The sequence below is a fragment of the Dicentrarchus labrax genome, unplaced genomic scaffold (assembly GCF_905237075.1).
Source record: "Dicentrarchus labrax unplaced genomic scaffold, dlabrax2021, whole genome shotgun sequence".
Lineage (NCBI taxonomy): Eukaryota > Metazoa > Chordata > Actinopteri > Moronidae > Dicentrarchus > Dicentrarchus labrax.
In genome coordinates, this window is record NW_026136715.1 from 1,650,936 (window position 1) to 1,668,142 (window position 17,207).

Sequence of the window (17,207 nt, forward strand, 5' to 3'; positions counted from 1 at the left end):
TGTCTGCTTAAGGACCCCTGAACCTAGTTCATGGAGGATTAGTCTAGATATTGGGATTTGTAGGTATGCCTGTCAATTAGAGCATCAGACTCGAGTATTTTGTTGTCTAATGTGGTTGTGAACTGTCTCTAGAACTCACTATCGCCATCTTTCATGGACGTCTGCTACAAGTGGGCTTGGGGACATGAGCAAGATTGTTGAGTTGGACAGGGCTCAGCACTTGCACACTTCCCAGGACCATGTATAAACGGACTCCCTGGAAGTTTGCGGAAGTCTACTCTCACCTAGTTGTTGCACCTTTTTCAAGGCGTTTTAGTATAGAAATGGAGATTTGTAGTTAAGCGTGTCAACTCCTCCAGAGGGCGCTGTTCGTGAAGCCTGGATAGCTCAGTCGGTAGAGCATCAGACTTTTAATCTGAGGGTCCAGGGTTCAAGTCCCTGTTCAGGCGAGTAGTTTGTTGTATAATATGGTTGTGAAGTGTCCTGTTGCACTTGCAGTCATCAATGTTCATGGTGACTTGCATGTATGTGGAGCTGACTGGCCAGATTATCTATGTTACCCTCAGAAGTCTTCGAGGCTACATTTCCACGTAGACACATATTTGCGTTGTTGATGACCAAATCGCAGACCACTAATATGATTGAGATGTGTCTTTATCTTTCCCCATTGCATTGGGATTGTGAAAATAAAAGATTGCGAGCGGTCTGGAATAGTCTTCGCCCCAAACCGACCTTCTGGACGTTGCTCATTGTCTGCTTAAGGACCCCTGAACCTAGTTCATGGTGGATTAGTCTAGATATTGGGATTTGTAGGTATGCCTGTCAATTAGAGCATCAGACTCGAGTATTTTGTTGTCTAATGTGGTTGTGAACTGTCTCTAGAACTCACTATCGCCATCTTTCAAGGACGTCTGCTACAAGTGGGCTTGGGGACATGAGCAAGATTGTTGAGTTGGACAGGGCTCAGCACTTGCACACTTCCCAGGACCATGTATAAACGGACTCCCTGGAAGTTTGCGGAAGTCTACTCTCACCTAGTTGTTGCACCTTTTTCAAGGCGTTTTAGTATAGAAATGGAGATTTGTAGTTAAGCGTGCCAACTCCTCCAGAGGGCGCTGTTCGTGAAGCCTGGATAGCTCAGTCGGTAGAGCATCAGACTTTTAATCTGAGGGTCCAGGGTTCAAGTCCCTGTTCAGGCGAGTAGTTTGTTGTATAATATGGTTGTGAAGTGTCCTGTTGCACTTGCAGTCATCAATGTTCATGGTGACTTGCATGTATGTGGAGCTGACTGGCCAGATTATCTATGTTACCCTCAGAAGTCTTCGAGGCTACATTTCCACGTAGACACATATTTGCGTTGTTGATGACCAAATCGCAGACCACTAATATGATTGAGATGTGTCTTTATCTTTCCCCATTGCATTGGGATTGTGAAAATAAAAGATTGCGAGCGGTCTGGAATAGTCTTCGCCCCAAACCGACCTTCTGGACGTTGCTCATTGTCTGCTTAAGGACCCCCATGGTGGATTAGTCTAGATATTGGGATTTGTAGGTATGCCTGTCAATTAGAGCATCAGACTCGAGTATTTTGTTGTCTAATGTGGTTGTGAACTGTCTCTAGAACTCACTATCGCCATCTTTCAAGGACGTCTGCTACAAGTGGGCTTGGGGACATGAGCAAGATTGTTGAGTTGGACAGGGCTCAGCACTTGCACACTTCCCAGGACCATGTATAAACGGACTCCCTGGAAGTTTGCGGAAGTCTACTCTCACCTAGTTGTTGCACCTTTTTCAAGGCGTTTTAGTATAGAAATGGAGATTTGTAGTTAAGCGTGTCAACTCCTCCAGAGGGCGCTCTTCGTGAAGCCTGGATAGCTCAGTCGGTAGAGCATCAGACTTTTAATCTGAGGGTCCAGGGTTCAAGTCCCTGTTCAGGCGAGTAGTTTGTTGTATAATATGGTTGTGAAGTGTCCTGTTGCACTTGCAGTCATCAATGTTCATGGTGACTTGCATGTATGTGGAGCTGACTGGCCAGATTATCTATGTTACCCTCAGAAGTCTTCGAGGCTACATTTCCACGTAGACACATATTTGCGTTGTTGATGACCAAATCGCAGACCACTAATATGATTGAGATGTGTCTTTATCTTTCCCCATTGCATTGGGATTGTGAAAATAAAAGATTGCGAGCGGTCTGGAATAGTCTTCGCCCCAAACCGACCTTCTGGACGTTGCTCATTGTCTGCTTAAGGACCCCTGAACCTAGTTCATGGTGGATTAGTCTAGATATTGGGATTTGTAGGTATGCCTGTCAATTAGAGCATCAGACTCGAGTATTTTGTTGTCTAATGTGGTTGTGAACTGTCTCTAGAACTCACTATCGCCATCTTTCAAGGACTTGCTACAAGTGGGCTTGGGGACATGAGCAAGATTGTTGAGTTGGACAGGGCTCAGCACTTGCACACTTCCCAGGACCATGTATAAACGGACTCCCTGGAAGTTTGCGGAAGTCTACTCTCACCTAGTTGTTGCACCTTTTTCAAGGCGTTTTAGTATAGAAATGGAGATTTGTAGTTAAGCGTGTCAACTCCTCCAGAGGGCGCTGTTCGTGAAGCCTGGATAGCTCAGTCGGTAGAGCATCAGACTTTTAATCTGAGGGTCCAGGGTTCAAGTCCCTGTTCAGGCGAGTAGTTTGTTGTATAATATGGTTGTGAAGTGTCCTGTTGCACTTGCAGTCATCAATGTTCATGGTGACTTGCATGTATGTGGAGCTGACTGGCCAGATTATCTATGTTACCCTCAGAAGTCTTCGAGGCTACATTTCCACGTAGACACATATTTGCGTTGTTGATGACCAAATCGCAGACCACTAATATGATTGAGATGTGTCTTTATCTTTCCCCATTGCATTGGGATTGTGAAAATAAAAGATTGCGAGCGGTCTGGAATAGTCTTCGCCCCAAACCGACCTTCTGGACGTTGCTCATTGTCTGCTTAAGGACCCCTGAACCTAGTTCATGGTGGATTAGTCTAGATATTGGGATTTGTAGGTATGCCTGTCAATTAGAGCATCAGACTCGAGTATTTTGTTGTCTAATGTGGTTGTGAACTGTCTCTAGAACTCACTATCGCCATCTTTCAAGGACGTCTGCTACAAGTGGGCTTGGGGACATGAGCAAGATTGTTGAGTTGGACAGGGCTCAGCACTTGCACACTTCCCAGGACCATGTATAAACGGACTCCCTGGAAGTTTGCGGAAGTCTACTCTCACCTAGTTGTTGCACCTTTTTCAAGGCGTTTTAGTATAGAAATGGAGATTTGTAGTTAAGCGTGTCAACTCCTCCAGAGGGCGCTGTTCGTGAAGCCTGGATAGCTCAGTCGGTAGAGCATCAGACTTTTAATCTGAGGGTCCAGGGTTCAAGTCCCTGTTCAGGCGAGTAGTTTGTTGTATAATATGGTTGTGAAGTGTCCTGTTGCACTTGCAGTCATCAATGTTCATGGTGACTTGCATGTATGTGGAGCTGACTGGCCAGATTATCTATGTTACCCTCAGAAGTCTTCGAGGCTACATTTCCACGTAGACACATATTTGCGTTGTTGATGACCAAATCGCAGACCACTAATATGATTGAGATGTGTCTTTATCTTTCCCCATTGCATTGGGATTGTGAAAATAAAAGATTGCGAGCGGTCTGGAATAGTCTTCGCCCCAAACCGACCTTCTGGACGTTGCTCATTGTCTGCTTAAGGACCCCTGAACCTAGTTCATGGTGGATTAGTCTAGATATTGGGATTTGTAGGTATGCCTGTCAATTAGAGCATCAGACTCGAGTATTTTGTTGTCTAATGTGGTTGTGAACTGTCTCTAGAACTCACTATCGCCATCTTTCAAGGACGTCTGCTACAAGTGGGCTTGGGGACATGAGCAAGATTGTTGAGTTGGACAGGGCTCAGCACTTGCACACTTCCCAGGACCATGTATAAACGGACTCCCTGGAAGTTTGCGGAAGTCTACTCTCACCTAGTTGTTGCACCTTTTTCAAGGCGTTTTAGTATAGAAATGGAGATTTGTAGTTAAGCGTGTCAACTCCTCCAGAGGGCGCTGTTCGTGAAGCCTGGATAGCTCAGTCGGTAGAGCATCAGACTTTTAATCTGAGGGTCCAGGGTTCAAGTCCCTGTTCAGGCGAGTAGTTTGTTGTATAATATGGTTGTGAAGTGTCCTGTTGCACTTGCAGTCATCAATGTTCATGGTGACTTGCATGTATGTGGAGCTGACTGGCCAGATTATCTATGTTACCCTCAGAAGTCTTCGAGGCTACATTTCCACGTAGACACATATTTGCGTTGTTGATGACCAAATCGCAGACCACTAATATGATTGAGATGTGTCTTTATCTTTCCCCATTGCATTGGGATTGTGAAAATAAAAGATTGCGAGCGGTCTGGAATAGTCTTCGCCCCAAACCGACCTTCTGGACGTTGCTCATTGTCTGCTTAAGGACCCCTGAACCTAGTTCATGGAGGATTAGTCTAGATATTGGGATTTGTAGGTATGCCTGTCAATTAGAGCATCAGACTCGAGTATTTTGTTGTCTAATGTGGTTGTGAACTGTCTCTAGAACTCACTATCGCCATCTTTCAAGGACTCTGCTACAAGTGGGCTTGGGGACATGAGCAAGATTGTTGAGTTGGACAGGGCTCAGCACTTGCACACTTCCCAGGACCATGTATAAACGGACTCCCTGGAAGTTTGCGGAAGTCTACTCTCACCTAGTTGTTGCACCTTTTTCAAGGCGTTTTAGTATAGAAATGGAGATTTGTAGTTAAGCGTGTCAACTCCTCCAGAGGGCGCTGTTCGTGAAGCCTGGATAGCTCAGTCGGTAGAGCATCAGACTTTTAATCTGAGGGTCCAGGGTTCAAGTCCCTGTTCAGGCGAGTAGTTTGTTGTATAATATGGTTGTGAAGTGTCCTGTTGCACTTGCAGTCATCAATGTTCATGGTGACTTGCATGTATGTGGAGCTGACTGGCCAGATTATCTATGTTACCCTCAGAAGTCTTCGAGGCTACATTTCCACGTAGACACATATTTGCGTTGTTGATGACCAAATCGCAGACCACTAATATGATTGAGATGTGTCTTTATCTTTCCCCATTGCATTGGGATTGTGAAAATAAAAGATTGCGAGCGGTCTGGAATAGTCTTCGCCCCAAACCGACCTTCTGGACGTTGCTCATTGTCTGCTTAAGGACCCCTGAACCTAGTTCATGGTGGATTAGTCTAGATATTGGGATTTGTAGGTATGCCTGTCAATTAGAGCATCAGACTCGAGTATTTTGTTGTCTAATGTGGTTGTGAACTGTCTCTAGAACTCACTATCGCCATCTTTCATGGACGTCTGCTACAAGTGGGCTTGGGGACATGAGCAAGATTGTTGAGTTGGACAGGGCTCAGCACTTGCACACTTCCCAGGACCATGTATAAACGGACTCCCTGGAAGTTTGCGGAAGTCTACTCTCACCTAGTTGTTGCACCTTTTTCAAGGCGTTTTAGTATAGAAATGGAGATTTGTAGTTAAGCGTGTCAACTCCTCCAGAGGGCGCTGTTCGTGAAGCCTGGATAGCTCAGTCGGTAGAGCATCAGACTTTTAATCTGAGGGTCCAGGGTTCAAGTCCCTGTTCAGGCGAGTAGTTTGTTGTATAATATGGTTGTGAAGTGTCCTGTTGCACTTGCAGTCATCAATGTTCATGGTGACTTGCATGTATGTGGAGCTGACTGGCCAGATTATCTATGTTACCCTCAGAAGTCTTCGAGGCTACATTTCCACGTAGACACATATTTGCGTTGTTGATGACCAAATCGCAGACCACTAATATGATTGAGATGTGTCTTTATCTTTCCCCATTGCATTGGGATTGTGAAAATAAAAGATTGCGAGCGGTCTGGAATAGTCTTCGCCCCAAACCGACCTTCTGGACGTTGCTCATTGTCTGCTTAAGGACCCCTGAACCTAGTTCATGGTGGATTAGTCTAGATATTGGGATTTGTAGGTATGCCTGTCAATTAGAGCATCAGACTCGAGTATTTTGTTGTCTAATGTGGTTGTGAACTGTCTCTAGAACTCACTATCGCCATCTTTCAAGGACGTCTGCTACAAGTGGGCTTGGGGACATGAGCAAGATTGTTGAGTTGGACAGGGCTCAGCACTTGCACACTTCCCAGGACCATGTATAAACGGACTCCCTGGAAGTTTGCGGAAGTCTACTCTCACCTAGTTGTTGCACCTTTTTCAAGGCGTTTTAGTATAGAAATGGAGATTTGTAGTTAAGCGTGTCAACTCCTCCAGAGGGCGCTGTTCGTGAAGCCTGGATAGCTCAGTCGGTAGAGCATCAGACTTTTAATCTGAGGGTCCAGGGTTCAAGTCCCTGTTCAGGCGAGTAGTTTGTTGTATAATATGGTTGTGAAGTGTCCTGTTGCACTTGCAGTCATCAATGTTCATGGTGACTTGCATGTATGTGGAGCTGACTGGCCAGATTATCTATGTTACCCTCAGAAGTCTTCGAGGCTACATTTCCACGTAGACACATATTTGCGTTGTTGATGACCAAATCGCAGACCACTAATATGATTGAGATGTGTCTTTATCTTTCCCCATTGCATTGGGATTGTGAAAATAAAAGATTGCGAGCGGTCTGGAATAGTCTTCGCCCCAAACCGACCTTCTGGACGTTGCTCATTGTCTGCTTAAGGACCCCTGAACCTAGTTCATGGTGGATTAGTCTAGATATTGGGATTTGTAGGTATGCCTGTCAATTAGAGCATCAGACTCGAGTATTTTGTTGTCTAATGTGGTTGTGAACTGTCTCTAGAACTCACTATCGCCATCTTTCAAGGACGTCTGCTACAAGTGGGCTTGGGGACATGAGCAAGATTGTTGAGTTGGACAGGGCTCAGCACTTGCACACTTCCCAGGACCATGTATAAACGGACTCCCTGGAAGTTTGCGGAAGTCTACTCTCACCTAGTTGTTGCACCTTTTTCAAGGCGTTTTAGTATAGAAATGGAGATTTGTAGTTAAGCGTGTCAACTCCTCCAGAGGGCGCTGTTCGTGAAGCCTGGATAGCTCAGTCGGTAGAGCATCAGACTTTTAATCTGAGGGTCCAGGGTTCAAGTCCCTGTTCAGGCGAGTAGTTTGTTGTATAATATGGTTGTGAAGTGTCCTGTTGCACTTGCAGTCATCAATGTTCATGGTGACTTGCATGTATGTGGAGCTGACTGGCCAGATTATCTATGTTACCCTCAGAAGTCTTCGAGGCTACATTTCCACGTAGACACATATTTGCGTTGTTGATGACCAAATCGCAGACCACTAATATGATTGAGATGTGTCTTTATCTTTCCCCATTGCATTGGGATTGTGAAAATAAAAGATTGCGAGCGGTCTGGAATAGTCTTCGCCCCAAACCGACCTTCTGGACGTTGCTCATTGTCTGCTTAAGGACCCCTGAACCTAGTTCATGGTGGATTAGTCTAGATATTGGGATTTGTAGGTATGCCTGTCAATTAGAGCATCAGACTCGAGTATTTTGTTGTCTAATGTGGTTGTGAACTGTCTCTAGAACTCACTATCGCCATCTTTCAAGGACGTCTGCTACAAGTGGGCTTGGGGACATGAGCAAGATTGTTGAGTTGGACAGGGCTCAGCACTTGCACACTTCCCAGGACCATGTATAAACGGACTCCCTGGAAGTTTGCGGAAGTCTACTCTCACCTAGTTGTTGCACCTTTTTCAAGGCGTTTTAGTATAGAAATGGAGATTTGTAGTTAAGCGTGTCAACTCCTCCAGAGGGCGCTGTTCGTGAAGCCTGGATAGCTCAGTCGGTAGAGCATCAGACTTTTAATCTGAGGGTCCAGGGTTCAAGTCCCTGTTCAGGCGAGTAGTTTGTTGTATAATATGGTTGTGAAGTGTCCTGTTGCACTTGCAGTCATCAATGTTCATGGTGACTTGCATGTATGTGGAGCTGACTGGCCAGATTATCTATGTTACCCTCAGAAGTCTTCGAGGCTACATTTCCACGTAGACACATATTTGCGTTGTTGATGACCAAATCGCAGACCACTAATATGATTGAGATGTGTCTTTATCTTTCCCCATTGCATTGGGATTGTGAAAATAAAAGATTGCGAGCGGTCTGGAATAGTCTTCGCCCCAAACCGACCTTCTGGACGTTGCTCATTGTCTGCTTAAGGACCCCTGAACCTAGTTCATGGTGGATTAGTCTAGATATTGGGATTTGTAGGTATGCCTGTCAATTAGAGCATCAGACTCGAGTATTTTGTTGTCTAATGTGGTTGTGAACTGTCTCTAGAACTCACTATCGCCATCTTTCAAGGACGTCTGCTACAAGTGGGCTTGGGGACATGAGCAAGATTGTTGAGTTGGACAGGGCTCAGCACTTGCACACTTCCCAGGACCATGTATAAACGGACTCCCTGGAAGTTTGCGGAAGTCTACTCTCACCTAGTTGTTGCACCTTTTTCAAGGCGTTTTAGTATAGAAATGGAGATTTGTAGTTAAGCGTGTCAACTCCTCCAGAGGGCGCTGTTCGTGAAGCCTGGATAGCTCAGTCGGTAGAGCATCAGACTTTTAATCTGAGGGTCCAGGGTTCAAGTCCCTGTTCAGGCGAGTAGTTTGTTGTATAATATGGTTGTGAAGTGTCCTGTTGCACTTGCAGTCATCAATGTTCATGGTGGCTTGCATGTGTGTGGAGCTGACTGGCCAGATTATCTATGTTACCCTCAGAAGTCTTCGAGGCTACATTTCCACGTAGACACATATTTGCGTTGTTGATGACCAAATCGCAGACCACTAATATGATTGAGATGTGTCTTTATCTTTCCCCATTGCATTGGGATTGTGAAAATAAAAGATTGCGAGCGGTCTGGAATAGTCTTCGCCCCAAACCGACCTTCTGGACGTTGCTCATTGTCTGCTTAAGGACCCCTGAACCTAGTTCATGGTGGATTAGTCTAGATATTGGGATTTGTAGGTATGCCTGTCAATTAGAGCATCAGACTCGAGTATTTTGTTGTCTAATGTGGTTGTGAACTGTCTCTAGAACTCACTATCGCCATCTTTCAAGGACGTCTGCTACAAGTGGGCTTGGGGACATGAGCAAGATTGTTGAGTTGGACAGGGCTCAGCACTTGCACACTTCCCAGGACCATGTATAAACGGACTCCCTGGAAGTTTGCGGAAGTCTACTCTCACCTAGTTGTTGCACCTTTTTCAAGGCGTTTTAGTATAGAAATGGAGATTTGTAGTTAAGCGTGTCAACTCCTCCAGAGGGCGCTGTTCGTGAAGCCTGGATAGCTCAGTCGGTAGAGCATCAGACTTTTAATCTGAGGGTCCAGGGTTCAAGTCCCTGTTCAGGCGAGTAGTTTGTTGTATAATATGGTTGTGAAGTGTCCTGTTGCACTTGCAGTCATCAATGTTCATGGTGACTTGCATGTATGTGGAGCTGACTGGCCAGATTATCTATGTTACCCTCAGAAGTCTTCGAGGCTACATTTCCACGTAGACACATATTTGCGTTGTTGATGACCAAATCGCAGACCACTAATATGATTGAGATGTGTCTTTATCTTTCCCCATTGCATTGGGATTGTGAAAATAAAAGATTGCGAGCGGTCTGGAATAGTCTTCGCCCCAAACCGACCTTCTGGACGTTGCTCATTGTCTGCTTAAGGACCCCTGAACCTAGTTCATGGTGGATTAGTCTAGATATTGGGATTTGTAGGTATGCCTGTCAATTAGAGCATCAGACTCGAGTATTTTGTTGTCTAATGTGGTTGTGAACTGTCTCTAGAACTCACTATCGCCATCTTTCAAGGACGTCTGCTACAAGTGGGCTTGGGGACATGAGCAAGATTGTTGAGTTGGACAGGGCTCAGCACTTGCACACTTCCCAGGACCATGTATAAACGGACTCCCTGGAAGTTTGCGGAAGTCTACTCTCACCTAGTTGTTGCACCTTTTTCAAGGCGTTTTAGTATAGAAATGGAGATTTGTAGTTAAGCGTGTCAACTCCTCCAGAGGGCGCTGTTCGTGAAGCCTGGATAGCTCAGTCGGTAGAGCATCAGACTTTTAATCTGAGGGTCCAGGGTTCAAGTCCCTGTTCAGGCGAGTAGTTTGTTGTATAATATGGTTGTGAAGTGTCCTGTTGCACTTGCAGTCATCAATGTTCATGGTGACTTGCATGTATGTGGAGCTGACTGGCCAGATTATCTATGTTACCCTCAGAAGTCTTCGAGGCTACATTTCCACGTAGACACATATTTGCGTTGTTGATGACCAAATCGCAGACCACTAATATGATTGAGATGTGTCTTTATCTTTCCCCATTGCATTGGGATTGTGAAAATAAAAGATTGCGAGCGGTCTGGAATAGTCTTCGCCCCAAACCGACCTTCTGGACGTTGCTCATTGTCTGCTTAAGGACCCCTGAACCTAGTTCATGGTGGATTAGTCTAGATATTGGGATTTGTAGGTATGCCTGTCAATTAGAGCATCAGACTCGAGTATTTTGTTGTCTAATGTGGTTGTGAACTGTCTCTAGAACTCACTATCGCCATCTTTCAAGGACGTCTGCTACAAGTGGGCTTGGGGACATGAGCAAGATTGTTGAGTTGGACAGGGCTCAGCACTTGCACACTTCCCAGGACCATGTATAAACGGACTCCCTGGAAGTTTGCGGAAGTCTACTCTCACCTAGTTGTTGCACCTTTTTCAAGGCGTTTTAGTATAGAAATGGAGATTTGTAGTTAAGCGTGTCAACTCCTCCAGAGGGCGCTGTTCGTGAAGCCTGGATAGCTCAGTCGGTAGAGCATCAGACTTTTAATCTGAGGGTCCAGGGTTCAAGTCCCTGTTCAGGCGAGTAGTTTGTTGTATAATATGGTTGTGAAGTGTCCTGTTGCACTTGCAGTCATCAATGTTCATGGTGGCTTGCATGTGTGTGGAGCTGACTGGCCAGATTATCTATGTTACCCTCAGAAGTCTTCGAGGCTACATTTCCACGTAGACACATATTTGCGTTGTTGATGACCAAATCGCAGACCACTAATATGATTGAGATGTGTCTTTATCTTTCCCCATTGCATTGGGATTGTGAAAATAAAAGATTGCGAGCGGTCTGGAATAGTCTTCGCCCCAAACCGACCTTCTGGACGTTGCTCATTGTCTGCTTAAGGACCCCTGAACCTAGTTCATGGTGGATTAGTCTAGATATTGGGATTTGTAGGTATGCCTGTCAATTAGAGCATCAGACTCGAGTATTTTGTTGTCTAATGTGGTTGTGAACTGTCTCTAGAACTCACTATCGCCATCTTTCAAGGACGTCTGCTACAAGTGGGCTTGGGGACATGAGCAAGATTGTTGAGTTGGACAGGGCTCAGCACTTGCACACTTCCCAGGACCATGTATAAACGGACTCCCTGGAAGTTTGCGGAAGTCTACTCTCACCTAGTTGTTGCACCTTTTTCAAGGCGTTTTAGTATAGAAATGGAGATTTGTAGTTAAGCGTGTCAACTCCTCCAGAGGGCGCTGTTCGTGAAGCCTGGATAGCTCAGTCGGTAGAGCATCAGACTTTTAATCTGAGGGTCCAGGGTTCAAGTCCCTGTTCAGGCGAGTAGTTTGTTGTATAATATGGTTGTGAAGTGTCCTGTTGCACTTGCAGTCATCAATGTTCATGGTGGCTTGCATGTATGTGGAGCTGACTGGCCAGATTATCTATGTTACCCTCAGAAGTCTTCGAGGCTACATTTCCACGTAGACACATATTTGCGTTGTTGATGACCAAATCGCAGACCACTAATATGATTGAGATGTGTCTTTATCTTTCCCCATTGCATTGGGATTGTGAAAATAAAAGATTGCGAGCGGTCTGGAATAGTCTTCGCCCCAAACCGACCTTCTGGACGTTGCTCATTGTCTGCTTAAGGACCCCTGAACCTAGTTCATGGTGGATTAGTCTAGATATTGGGATTTGTAGGTATGCCTGTCAATTAGAGCATCAGACTCGAGTATTTTGTTGTCTAATGTGGTTGTGAACTGTCTCTAGAACTCACTATCGCCATCTTTCAAGGACGTCTGCTACAAGTGGGCTTGGGGACATGAGCAAGATTGTTGAGTTGGACAGGGCTCAGCACTTGCACACTTCCCAGGACCATGTATAAACGGACTCCCTGGAAGTTTGCGGAAGTCTACTCTCACCTAGTTGTTGCACCTTTTTCAAGGCGTTTTAGTATAGAAATGGAGATTTGTAGTTAAGCGTGTCAACTCCTCCAGAGGGCGCTGTTCGTGAAGCCTGGATAGCTCAGTCGGTAGAGCATCAGACTTTTAATCTGAGGGTCCAGGGTTCAAGTCCCTGTTCAGGCGAGTAGTTTGTTGTATAATATGGTTGTGAAGTGTCCTGTTGCACTTGCAGTCATCAATGTTCATGGTGACTTGCATGTATGTGGAGCTGACTGGCCAGATTATCTATGTTACCCTCAGAAGTCTTCGAGGCTACATTTCCACGTAGACACATATTTGCGTTGTTGATGACCAAATCGCAGACCACTAATATGATTGAGATGTGTCTTTATCTTTCCCCATTGCATTGGGATTGTGAAAATAAAAGATTGCGAGCGGTCTGGAATAGTCTTCGCCCCAAACCGACCTTCTGGACGTTGCTCATTGTCTGCTTAAGGACCCCTGAACCTAGTTCATGGTGGATTAGTCTAGATATTGGGATTTGTAGGTATGCCTGTCAATTAGAGCATCAGACTCGAGTATTTTGTTGTCTAATGTGGTTGTGAACTGTCTCTAGAACTCACTATCGCCATCTTTCAAGGACGTCTGCTACAAGTGGGCTTGGGGACATGAGCAAGATTGTTGAGTTGGACAGGGCTCAGCACTTGCACACTTCCCAGGACCATGTATAAACGGACTCCCTGGAAGTTTGCGGAAGTCTACTCTCACCTAGTTGTTGCACCTTTTTCAAGGCGTTTTAGTATAGAAATGGAGATTTGTAGTTAAGCGTGTCAACTCCTCCAGAGGGCGCTGTTCGTGAAGCCTGGATAGCTCAGTCGGTAGAGCATCAGACTTTTAATCTGAGGGTCCAGGGTTCAAGTCCCTGTTCAGGCGAGTAGTTTGTTGTATAATATGGTTGTGAAGTGTCCTGTTGCACTTGCAGTCATCAATGTTCATGGTGACTTGCATGTATGTGGAGCTGACTGGCCAGATTATCTATGTTACCCTCAGAAGTCTTCGAGGCTACATTTCCACGTAGACACATATTTGCGTTGTTGATGACCAAATCGCAGACCACTAATATGATTGAGATGTGTCTTTATCTTTCCCCATTGCATTGGGATTGTGAAAATAAAAGATTGCGAGCGGTCTGGAATAGTCTTCGCCCCAAACCGACCTTCTGGACGTTGCTCATTGTCTGCTTAAGGACCCCTGAACCTAGTTCATGGTGGATTAGTCTAGATATTGGGATTTGTAGGTATGCCTGTCAATTAGAGCATCAGACTCGAGTATTTTGTTGTCTAATGTGGTTGTGAACTGTCTCTAGAACTCACTATCGCCATCTTTCAAGGACGTCTGCTACAAGTGGGCTTGGGGACATGAGCAAGATTGTTGAGTTGGACAGGGCTCAGCACTTGCACACTTCCCAGGACCATGTATAAACGGACTCCCTGGAAGTTTGCGGAAGTCTACTCTCACCTAGTTGTTGCACCTTTTTCAAGGCGTTTTAGTATAGAAATGGAGATTTGTAGTTAAGCGTGTCAACTCCTCCAGAGGGCGCTGTTCGTGAAGCCTGGATAGCTCAGTCGGTAGAGCATCAGACTTTTAATCTGAGGGTCCAGGGTTCAAGTCCCTGTTCAGGCGAGTAGTTTGTTGTATAATATGGTTGTGAAGTGTCCTGTTGCACTTGCAGTCATCAATGTTCATGGTGACTTGCATGTATGTGGAGCTGACTGGCCAGATTATCTATGTTACCCTCAGAAGTCTTCGAGGCTACATTTCCACGTAGACACATATTTGCGTTGTTGATGACCAAATCGCAGACCACTAATATGATTGAGATGTGTCTTTATCTTTCCCCATTGCATTGGGATTGTGAAAATAAAAGATTGCGAGCGGTCTGGAATAGTCTTCGCCCCAAACCGACCTTCTGGACGTTGCTCATTGTCTGCTTAAGGACCCCTGAACCTAGTTCATGGTGGATTAGTCTAGATATTGGGATTTGTAGGTATGCCTGTCAATTAGAGCATCAGACTCGAGTATTTTGTTGTCTAATGTGGTTGTGAACTGTCTCTAGAACTCACTATCGCCATCTTTCAAGGACGTCTGCTACAAGTGGGCTTGGGGACATGAGCAAGATTGTTGAGTTGGACAGGGCTCAGCACTTGCACACTTCCCAGGACCATGTATAAACGGACTCCCTGGAAGTTTGCGGAAGTCTACTCTCACCTAGTTGTTGCACCTTTTTCAAGGCGTTTTAGTATAGAAATGGAGATTTGTAGTTAAGCGTGTCAACTCCTCCAGAGGGCGCTGTTCGTGAAGCCTGGATAGCTCAGTCGGTAGAGCATCAGACTTTTAATCTGAGGGTCCAGGGTTCAAGTCCCTGTTCAGGCGAGTAGTTTGTTGTATAATATGGTTGTGAAGTGTCCTGTTGCACTTGCAGTCATCAATGTTCATGGTGACTTGCATGTATGTGGAGCTGACTGGCCAGATTATCTATGTTACCCTCAGAAGTCTTCGAGGCTACATTTCCACGTAGACACATATTTGCGTTGTTGATGACCAAATCGCAGACCACTAATATGATTGAGATGTGTCTTTATCTTTCCCCATTGCATTGGGATTGTGAAAATAAAAGATTGCGAGCGGTCTGGAATAGTCTTCGCCCCAAACCGACCTTCTGGACGTTGCTCATTGTCTGCTTAAGGACCCCTGAACCTAGTTCATGGTGGATTAGTCTAGATATTGGGATTTGTAGGTATGCCTGTCAATTAGAGCATCAGACTCGAGTATTTTGTTGTCTAATGTGGTTGTGAACTGTCTCTAGAACTCACTATCGCCATCTTTCAAGGACGTCTGCTACAAGTGGGCTTGGGGACATGAGCAAGATTGTTGAGTTGGACAGGGCTCAGCACTTGCACACTTCCCAGGACCATGTATAAACGGACTCCCTGGAAGTTTGCGGAAGTCTACTCTCACCTAGTTGTTGCACCTTTTTCAAGGCGTTTTAGTATAGAAATGGAGATTTGTAGTTAAGCGTGTCAACTCCTCCAGAGGGCGCTGTTCGTGAAGCCTGGATAGCTCAGTCGGTAGAGCATCAGACTTTTAATCTGAGGGTCCAGGGTTCAAGTCCCTGTTCAGGCGAGTAGTTTGTTGTATAATATGGTTGTGAAGTGTCCTGTTGCACTTGCAGTCATCAATGTTCATGGTGACTTGCATGTATGTGGAGCTGACTGGCCAGATTATCTATGTTACCCTCAGAAGTCTTCGAGGCTACATTTCCACGTAGACACATATTTGCGTTGTTGATGACCAAATCGCAGACCACTAATATGATTGAGATGTGTCTTTATCTTTCCCCATTGCATTGGGATTGTGAAAATAAAAGATTGCGAGCGGTCTGGAATAGTCTTCGCCCCAAACCGACCTTCTGGACGTTGCTCATTGTCTGCTTAAGGACCCCTGAACCTAGTTCATGGTGGATTAGTCTAGATATTGGGATTTGTAGGTATGCCTGTCAATTAGAGCATCAGACTCGAGTATTTTGTTGTCTAATGTGGTTGTGAACTGTCTCTAGAACTCACTATCGCCATCTTTCAAGGACGTCTGCTACAAGTGGGCTTGGGGACATGAGCAAGATTGTTGAGTTGGACAGGGCTCAGCACTTGCACACTTCCCAGGACCATGTATAAACGGACTCCCTGGAAGTTTGCGGAAGTCTACTCTCACCTAGTTGTTGCACCTTTTTCAAGGCGTTTTAGTATAGAAATGGAGATTTGTAGTTAAGCGTGTCAACTCCTCCAGAGGGCGCTGTTCGTGAAGCCTGGATAGCTCAGTCGGTAGAGCATCAGACTTTTAATCTGAGGGTCCAGGGTTCAAGTCCCTGTTCAGGCGAGTAGTTTGTTGTATAATATGGTTGTGAAGTGTCCTGTTGCACTTGCAGTCATCAATGTTCATGGTGACTTGCATGTATGTGGAGCTGACTGGCCAGATTATCTATGTTACCCTCAGAAGTCTTCGAGGCTACATTTCCACGTAGACACATATTTGCGTTGTTGATGACCAAATCGCAGACCACTAATATGATTGAGATGTGTCTTTATCTTTCCCCATTGCATTGGGATTGTGAAAATAAAAGATTGCGAGCGGTCTGGAATAGTCTTCGCCCCAAACCGACCTTCTGGACGTTGCTCATTGTCTGCTTAAGGACCCCTGAACCTAGTTCATGGTGGATTAGTCTAGATATTGGGATTTGTAGGTATGCCTGTCAATTAGAGCATCAGACTCGAGTATTTTGTTGTCTAATGTGGTTGTGAACTGTCTCTAGAACTCACTATCGCCATCTTTCAAGGACGTCTGCTACAAGTGGGCTTGGGGACATGAGCAAGATTGTTGAGTTGGACAGGGCTCAGCACTTGCACACTTCCCAGGACCATGTATAAACGGACTCCCTGGAAGTTTGCGGAAGTCTACTCTCACCTAGTTGTTGCACCTTTTTCAAGGCGTTTTAGTATAGAAATGGAGATTTGTAGTTAAGCGTGTCAACTCCTCCAGAGGGCGCTGTTCGTGAAGCCTGGATAGCTCAGTCGGTAGAGCATCAGACTTTTAATCTGAGGGTCCAGGGTTCAAGTCCCTGTTCAGGCGAGTAGTTTGTTGTATAATATGGTTGTGAAGTGTCCTGTTGCACTTGCAGTCATCAATGTTCATGGTGACTTGCATGTATGTGGAGCTGACTGGCCAGATTATCTATGTTACCCTCAGAAGTCTTCGAGGCTACATTTCCACGTAGACACATATTTGCGTTGTTGATGACCAAATCGCAGACCACTAATATGATTGAGATGTGTCTTTATCTTTCCCCATTGCATTGGGATTGTGAAAATAAAAGATTGCGAGCGGTCTGGAATAGTCTTCGC

The 17,207-nt window shown here is 45.3% G+C and overlaps 1 protein-coding gene and 23 non-coding genes across 26 annotated transcripts in view; all 24 read left to right on the forward strand.

Moving 5' to 3' along the window:
• itpr3 (inositol 1,4,5-trisphosphate receptor, type 3) overlaps positions 1-17,207 on the forward strand; it is a 101,422-nt gene that overhangs the window by 48,671 nt on the left and 35,544 nt on the right. The gene's annotated exons all lie outside the window — the stretch shown is intronic.
• On the forward strand, positions 377-449 carry trnak-uuu (transfer RNA lysine (anticodon UUU)). The gene has a single exon. It is a non-coding gene; the product is annotated as a tRNA-Lys (tRNA).
• On the forward strand, positions 1,127-1,199 carry trnak-uuu (transfer RNA lysine (anticodon UUU)). The gene has a single exon. It is a non-coding gene; the product is annotated as a tRNA-Lys (tRNA).
• trnak-uuu (transfer RNA lysine (anticodon UUU)) lies at positions 1,866-1,938 on the forward strand. The gene has a single exon. It is a non-coding gene; the product is annotated as a tRNA-Lys (tRNA).
• Positions 2,614-2,686, forward strand: trnak-uuu (transfer RNA lysine (anticodon UUU)). The gene has a single exon. It is a non-coding gene; the product is annotated as a tRNA-Lys (tRNA).
• trnak-uuu (transfer RNA lysine (anticodon UUU)) lies at positions 3,364-3,436 on the forward strand. Its single transcript has one exon. It is a non-coding gene; the product is annotated as a tRNA-Lys (tRNA).
• trnak-uuu (transfer RNA lysine (anticodon UUU)) lies at positions 4,114-4,186 on the forward strand. Its single transcript has one exon. It is a non-coding gene; the product is annotated as a tRNA-Lys (tRNA).
• On the forward strand, positions 4,863-4,935 carry trnak-uuu (transfer RNA lysine (anticodon UUU)). Its single transcript has one exon. It is a non-coding gene; the product is annotated as a tRNA-Lys (tRNA).
• trnak-uuu (transfer RNA lysine (anticodon UUU)) lies at positions 5,613-5,685 on the forward strand. Its single transcript has one exon. It is a non-coding gene; the product is annotated as a tRNA-Lys (tRNA).
• trnak-uuu (transfer RNA lysine (anticodon UUU)) lies at positions 6,363-6,435 on the forward strand. Its single transcript has one exon. It is a non-coding gene; the product is annotated as a tRNA-Lys (tRNA).
• Positions 7,113-7,185, forward strand: trnak-uuu (transfer RNA lysine (anticodon UUU)). Its single transcript has one exon. It is a non-coding gene; the product is annotated as a tRNA-Lys (tRNA).
• On the forward strand, positions 7,863-7,935 carry trnak-uuu (transfer RNA lysine (anticodon UUU)). The gene has a single exon. It is a non-coding gene; the product is annotated as a tRNA-Lys (tRNA).
• On the forward strand, positions 8,613-8,685 carry trnak-uuu (transfer RNA lysine (anticodon UUU)). The gene has a single exon. It is a non-coding gene; the product is annotated as a tRNA-Lys (tRNA).
• On the forward strand, positions 9,363-9,435 carry trnak-uuu (transfer RNA lysine (anticodon UUU)). The gene has a single exon. It is a non-coding gene; the product is annotated as a tRNA-Lys (tRNA).
• On the forward strand, positions 10,113-10,185 carry trnak-uuu (transfer RNA lysine (anticodon UUU)). Its single transcript has one exon. It is a non-coding gene; the product is annotated as a tRNA-Lys (tRNA).
• trnak-uuu (transfer RNA lysine (anticodon UUU)) lies at positions 10,863-10,935 on the forward strand. The gene has a single exon. It is a non-coding gene; the product is annotated as a tRNA-Lys (tRNA).
• On the forward strand, positions 11,613-11,685 carry trnak-uuu (transfer RNA lysine (anticodon UUU)). The gene has a single exon. It is a non-coding gene; the product is annotated as a tRNA-Lys (tRNA).
• On the forward strand, positions 12,363-12,435 carry trnak-uuu (transfer RNA lysine (anticodon UUU)). The gene has a single exon. It is a non-coding gene; the product is annotated as a tRNA-Lys (tRNA).
• trnak-uuu (transfer RNA lysine (anticodon UUU)) lies at positions 13,113-13,185 on the forward strand. The gene has a single exon. It is a non-coding gene; the product is annotated as a tRNA-Lys (tRNA).
• trnak-uuu (transfer RNA lysine (anticodon UUU)) lies at positions 13,863-13,935 on the forward strand. The gene has a single exon. It is a non-coding gene; the product is annotated as a tRNA-Lys (tRNA).
• trnak-uuu (transfer RNA lysine (anticodon UUU)) lies at positions 14,613-14,685 on the forward strand. Its single transcript has one exon. It is a non-coding gene; the product is annotated as a tRNA-Lys (tRNA).
• On the forward strand, positions 15,363-15,435 carry trnak-uuu (transfer RNA lysine (anticodon UUU)). The gene has a single exon. It is a non-coding gene; the product is annotated as a tRNA-Lys (tRNA).
• On the forward strand, positions 16,113-16,185 carry trnak-uuu (transfer RNA lysine (anticodon UUU)). The gene has a single exon. It is a non-coding gene; the product is annotated as a tRNA-Lys (tRNA).
• Positions 16,863-16,935, forward strand: trnak-uuu (transfer RNA lysine (anticodon UUU)). Its single transcript has one exon. It is a non-coding gene; the product is annotated as a tRNA-Lys (tRNA).